The following is a 7,341-nucleotide window of genomic DNA, read 5'->3' as shown; positions in this document are numbered from 1 at the left end:
CACTTTAGCTAAAGAGGATTGTTCGGAACCGAACCACGTATCGTTATATCTCTGTAGAAACCTCACGAACGTCCCAACGAAACACCGCGTGGCGTCTTCTAAGCGCGAGCTGCTAGCATGCTAGCTAACACCACGAGCTGTTTACTTCCTGGTCACGTGACAAAACGTTTTTAAGAAGAAACGTTAAAAATGTTTTACTGGATTTCAATGTGATGCTTGAAATGTTTCTCGACTGCTTTAACTCTATACATACCAATAAAAAATAAAATACAAATGGAAAAAAAAATATTATTTTTGGCTGAAATTGATGATCGCTTAAATGACGTCATCATACTGTAACCAATCCCAATGTTCAGATTTGACCCCAATCCACATCTCAGACTTAATAGATTTAATAACAAACTATAGTCATGATGAATGAATAAATCAATTACATGAAGAAAGAAATATAAATTGAAGATGGGTCATTTAATATGGAGTCTGGAGAGATCCAAATTAAAATAATTATGATCACCATTAAATAAATAAATAAATGTGGCATTAATTTTTTTAAAGAGTCAATAAATAAATGAATGCTGAAATCAATAAAGAAATGTGGCATTAACATATTAAAATTGAACATTTAAATATTTAATGACATATTTATTTATTTCATTGACCCTTGTAGGCTAAAAGAGCCAAATTGAAATAAATAAATTTAATATGAAATAGATATATAAATGTGTCATTAATTATCTAAAGTGGCAAGTTTAAATACATAAATAAATCTTGAAATAAATGTGGCATTAAAATATTAAAATAACACATTTAAGTATTTCATGACATATTTATTTATTTCATTGCCCAGTGTGGGTAAAAAGAGCCAAATTGAAATAAATAAATGTAATATGAAATAAATTAATGTGTCATTAATTATTTAAAAGTGGCATTAAATAAATAAAAGTTTAAATAAATAAATGTTTAAATAAACGTGGCATTAAACTATTAAAATAGTCATTAAAAAGCACTTTTTAACATTTCATAATATATTTAGATATTTCATTGCCGGTGTGGTAGAAAAGAGCCAAATTGAAATAAATAAATTTAATGTGAAATAAATAAATAAATATGTAATTAATTATTTAAAAGTGTTGAGTTAAAATGTTTTTTTCTTCTTTTCTTGCAGGTGAAGTTTGTGGAAGCAAAGTTCCAGAACAGTTTCTGCCAGAAGAACAGAGGGCAGCTCTGTGAGGAAGTACAACGGAGACTAAAGTAATCTCACTAAAGAATATAGACAAATCACTAGGACAGATTTATGTGGAATATGATCATTAAAAGACCCTTTTCACGGGGACGTCAGACAAAATGGCGAATGGCAAAGCTGACAGCTGAACGCTGTTTGACACAATTGTACATAAATAATAAAGGTAATCTAATCAATTCATACAGAAACATGTTCGATATTTATTTTGTAAATGTCCTGTCAAACTGTATTTTCATTTCCTCTCTTAAAACGTTCACAAATCTAAATATAAATTTGAATAATCCCCACATATTGAATGTTTTATTGAAAATATCCACCTTTCATTTGAGCAGATATTATTCTAACTGGTTTCTATTTTGGCTGATGTTATTTGCACATATTTTTACTGTAATCGAGCACAAAAAGCGATAGAAATTCTTGTTGGTCACATTTAATACCTTCAGCAAAAACACACATCTCCACATTACTCGTACACATTTAAATAGCTTCCCAGGATACATTTACTTGTTTTACAGGGTATTTTAGGGGGCATTTGTAAAAACAGGAATGATTTGGCTAAAACAAATGTTGAGTATTTTTGAGTCGTGTATTTTCAGCCTATAAAATAGGAGCGCCCAAGTAAACAAAAAAAAAAATCTCTGGGCAAAAGTATTTGATAACATTACATGGAAATAGTTGTTTTCATATTTTTTCAACAGTTTACAGTTAATTATATCATGTTTTACCTTTTTGTTCCTGCAAAATGGACACATTTATGAACCAAAACAAAGAGGAGTGATGTTAGAACCCCGGCTGAGCTAACAGCTCACTGACCGCAGTAGAAAACATTACAACAGGAATAAGTTTGACTTTAATGTCAGACACACTGGAATTGTCTGACTTAAGCTCCGTTTACAATGATTATGTGAGAACAGAAAATTTAGACAACTTTTAACTAATGAGAAAAGATCTTCTGCAGCTCCACGATCATATGAATCTGTATGTGCATATAGTATCAGATGATACTGCGTTGAGTTAAAATTTGGTTGTTTTTCTGCTTCTCCAGGTTAAGTCTCTAGAAGCAAAATCCCAGAGAAGTTCTTGCCAGAAGAACAGAGGGGAGCTCTTCAATCAAAGTAATATATATATATATATATATATATATATATATATATATATATATATATATATATATATATATATATATATATATAAATACAATTTAAATTATAAACAAAATCATATAAGTGCCAGATAATTAAAACAAACCATGTTACATTTTAGGCAGAGGAACACCAAAGTGTTTGTCTGAAACAATGGATTCTAATCTGATATAACCAGTTTTCTCATTTTACTGAGCTGAAATATTTTGAATTGTTGACTAAAGCTGCTGGTGGTTTTCTTTCAGGGATTTCAGTGGAGCTGGGGTCCAGTGCTGAGGAAGCTGGGAGCACATGTGAGCAGGAGCTGGGGTCTGTTACCGAGTATCTTCACCTGGAGAGGACCTTTAGCTAAACTCCAAATAGACTGAAAACCTTAGTAAATGCCAAAACAGTCAAAAAAAGGTAACATGATGCTAATGTAACAGCTGAAACTCAAATAGCTCAAAAACCCCAGCAGATGCCAAAACACCAATGCAGCTAAAACATTGGATGAATCCCAAACTAGTTTAAAATAACTCTTATATAATAAACTCACTAATACACTCTATACACTAAAAAATAAAACTTAAAACTGCTTTTGAAAACTGGAGATGTTTGTGTGTCTGAGATGGAGTGTTTTGAGGTCGTCATGGCAACGAGCACACAGTGGCAGCCGCACGGCTGTGTGTCTCTTTGTCATTAGTCGCGTTTCCTTTAACTCTGAAATTTTGCAAATTTGAATTTCAACAATAAATTCTCCTAATGGAAACACCCCAATTTCGAAAAAACTGGCATTTTTCAAAAAAAAGTTTGTGCGCTTTGAGGAGGTGGTACCTATTTGGGATGCATTGAAATAGACATTTTTTTGCAAAACTGTAATGGAAACACTTTTTTCTAAATAAATGTACTTCTCAATATGAAGTGTCTGCTCTAAGCGCTGAACAGTAGGCACATCGAGAGGTCCCACAGCGTCACAGCTCTTTAGAAATTGAGGGTCATACGGAATCGAGCAGCAGCTCCTCCTCCTCCTTTCCTCATCGCTTCATCTGCAGACGCACTTTTGCAGCTTGGAGCCTGAAGTCTCATGAGTGCGAGCGCCATGACAGAAACGTGAATGGATGTTGTTGTGTTTTCAAACAGAAAAATAGGTCCAGATGCTTAGTTGTTAGAATCTTTTTTCTTTTAACTGGTGAAACAAAACAGGGCTGCACGGTGGCGCAGTGGTTAGCGCTCTTGCCTCACAGCGAGAAGGCCCCAGTTCAAATCCCGGCTGGGACCTTTCTGTGTGGAGTTTGCATGTTCTCCCCGTGCATGCGTGGGTTTTCACCGGGGACTCCGGCTTCCTCCCACCATCCAAAAACATGCTTCATAGGTTGATTGGTGACTCTAAATTGTCCCTAGGTGTGAATGTTAGAGTGAATGTGTGTGTGATTGTGGCCCTGCGACAGACTGGCGACCTGTCCAGGGTGTACCCCACCTTCGCCCTTCAGTAGCCGGGTTAGGCTCCGGCATCCCCGCAACCCCGAAAGGGAAGAAGCGGACAAGAAAATGGATGGATGGTGAAAAAAACAAACAAAAAACTAATAAATGAAAATTGATAATGATATGAGCTATTCATGAACACTCATCAAATTTTATGCTAAAACAAAGTCATAATTTATTTTTAAGAATTTTAAATGAGGACAGGAATCACATTTGGTCAAAAATGTTCAATAGCTCTAAAGATGTTAAAGCTAAAGTCACTAAACTTTATCACATGACTAATTATCACTTATATAGCAAGAAAATATATTTCCTATTTTATATTTGCTTTATTTTTACTTGTTTATTAAAGCTACTTCACGGAAGTGTTATATTTAAGTTTTTAATGATAAAAGAAGGTTAATGAAATATAAATAAGGGACAGCATTAATCTGTTTCTTCAATTTATTCATATTTTAAATGTCTTATAAAAGTATCGGATCGGGACTCGGTATCTGCAGATACACAAAATCAAATGATATCGGGCCCAAAAAAACCTGATCGGGACATCCCTAGTTGTAATAGAAGGGGTTTTAGAATGTGTAGCTGTTGAAACTGAAATGAGTGGAAACCGAAATGTCGTTGCTGCTTGTGTATATAAAGCTCAAAGATCAAATCTAAAATTTTACAGACAGTCTTGCGGCTTTACTGGATAGACATAACAACACAAAACTCTAATAATTGGAAAGGATTACAATATTATTTTTTAATGCATGGGAAAGAAATTACTGACCATTTTAACACATTTTTTTTTATTAATGTTGGAGCTAAAATTACAAACACAATGGATAACTTCACTATAGATTAGAATTTTAAAATGGAGAACAAAGTATTGCAATCCATGTTCCTTGGAGAAGTCTAAGAGTGTGATATATTATTAATAAAAAAATATATATATACAATTTTAGCAGCTGATAAAATAACAAAAACATACCACTCAAAATCGACCAAACTAACGTCCAAAAAGTTAGTGATGGATGATAAACTTAAATGGAAATCACATGTAAACCATTTAAAAACATTAATAATTGTTAAGTTTATTATTTAATATCTAAATCTATATCCTTATCAAAATCAAAAATCCGGGCAGTAGGTTCCCTTTTCACAAAACCCATTTTAATCAATTAGATATTTGTATTAGTTTGCCTTTATTACTACGAGTAAACAAAACATTTAAGAAATTAAAACAAAAAATGACAGAGAAATTATAATGAGCTGGCCTCTTCATCCCTCCCATCCTCGTGAAGGTGTGTTTGTTCCCTTCATATTTAGAGGTCAAGGATAGAAAACCACGTGAAGGTCAGAGGAAGGTTTTCTAGCAGTGTGTACAGATCAGGTACTGCAGGAGCACGTGGACGGACAGCAGAGTTAACACATCATTCTTCCAGCGCAGAGGTAGGGGATAATTCTCACAGGTAAAATGGTAACGGCGTGCTAACGAGAGAACCATCGAATGAAACTATGACGCCTGCTCGCATGAAGGAGTCAAACAGGTCGAATGCCTGCAATAACCTCGGGTCTCAGGGGATATTGGGCGTGCATAGGACAGTAATGAGACTTATGAGTGACCACAAGAGGCTCGCAGTTCTTAATGAGACCAACATCATATTTGGGGCTAGCCCACATTGAGTCAGGGACACCGCTAAGCTCTGGGACGGGTGGCATTACAGTCATCAGAGCCTGCACAGCATGAGGAGCTTCAAAGTAAACAACAGTTCAGAGAGCGATGGATGTGTGGACCACAGCTGTTTCGTAAACGTCCTGTGAAGCTGAATAGGAAGAGACGCACCAGTCTGCAGCCTGGGTTACCTAAGGGCCCAAATTTCTCCATAAATCTGAGGGCAATTAAACCAGCACCATGCGAGGGTCACTGTTCTGGACCACAAAAAACTCAGATTGGCTGGATGTTAGTAAGACAGACAAAACATAGCACAGTGTAGACCAATTAGGGCTGCAGGTGGACAGACGATCACTTAAACACAGAAGAAACATCTCCTCATAGGAGTGGTCAGCATGGGGAGCGACAGAGGCGGCGCAACGCAAATCCTTCAGCACCATCAACATCTATTACCAGGTGTGAGAGCTTAAAAGATTGCTCAAAGTTAATCCACCACTGATAAATCAAAAGAGGAGGTGGGCAATTACATGTTTCACCAACTAGAGAGTGAGATTGGAATTTTGGGAGACCATCATCCCTTCAGGCGTCGAACTGAGTTGGAGGCCTAAGGTGAGCGTGAGGTCACAGCCCATTGAATCAAAAGGGCTGTGATTAAATATTTTTTGCTCAGTGAACCTCCTTCCAAGATCATTACTCCCATAAGATAAGAATACACGTGCATGTGTAACAGTGTGGTGGGGGATGTGTGTGGGAGCTCCCAGTCTGTGACCGTGTGTGTGTGTGCGTCATGCATGACCTTCAGTGGTGGAGGATCCCAGTGTCGACGTGTCAGGAAATCATCAAACACAGTCTGGAGATGGACCAGATAGTCATCAACAGGCTCACCTCAGTTTTTCTGGGTGCAGCTGTTAACTTCCGACAGAACACATGTGGTAGGGAGGCCGTCATTCAGGGCAGCGTCATGAGGTCATCAGTGTTCCAGGGGCGGTACACATGGGCTGGTGCACCTTGGGGCCCTGCAACTTCAACCATAGGGAGTTGGAGAGTGGGGGGAAGATTTTTGGCCAGGTCCGGTCTCGCTTCTCGTCACGATGGGTGAAAAAGCTCTTCTGCTGACACACATGATCGGATGCGGCAACGGTTGAAGCTTCTGCCCCTCCTTCTGCTCTCAGAGCTTCACGAGCACACCGCTGCCTGGAGCTGCCGGCTGCTTGTTATCTGGAGGTGGGGGGGTCACAATGCTTCTGTGTTGGGGTTGGGGGTTGGGTTGGTAGGGAGGAAGTATGGAGTCCTCGGACAGGTCGACTCTGGTTCCTAATAAAACTGCAGAGAAGAGTAAAAGAAAAGAAGGAGTTTAAGTTCTCTCTCTCTTTTTTTGAAAAGGCAGATCACATTGAACTTTACAGTTGTTTATAGCTGATTTTTTGTTTTTAGGCATTCCACTACCAAAAGAGAAGGTAAAATAAAGAAACAAACAAGAAAATAACAAGAGCTTATCATAACTTAGTAACTAATCAGGACTGTACTTATCTTTAATGTTGGGGAGAATCTCCTTCTGCTTCTGTCTGCATGCCTCCGCTGTTACCATCCTGGCAGTCTGGCACTGCTCATCGTTGGGGAGTTTTTCTTTCTTTTTTTTTTCTTTTTTTTTTTTACTCTCTGTAGCAGTCCGCAGCTTAAAGTCTGGCTAAGTGAATTTGGTCGGACGCTGCTGCCAAACTCGTATTTGTCTAATCAGACGCCGCTGTTAGACCAGGTCTGCTCCAGGTCACAGATTTCCTGCAAACCTCACAAAAAACTGTTCACTCAGACGCGGCTGGTGAACACCGCAGACCCTT

The sequence above is a fragment of the Oryzias melastigma genome, linkage group LG18, assembly GCF_002922805.2.
Source record: "Oryzias melastigma strain HK-1 linkage group LG18, ASM292280v2, whole genome shotgun sequence".
Taxonomy (NCBI): Eukaryota; Metazoa; Chordata; class Actinopteri; order Beloniformes; family Adrianichthyidae; genus Oryzias; species Oryzias melastigma.
This window is presented reverse-complemented; position numbering follows the sequence as displayed.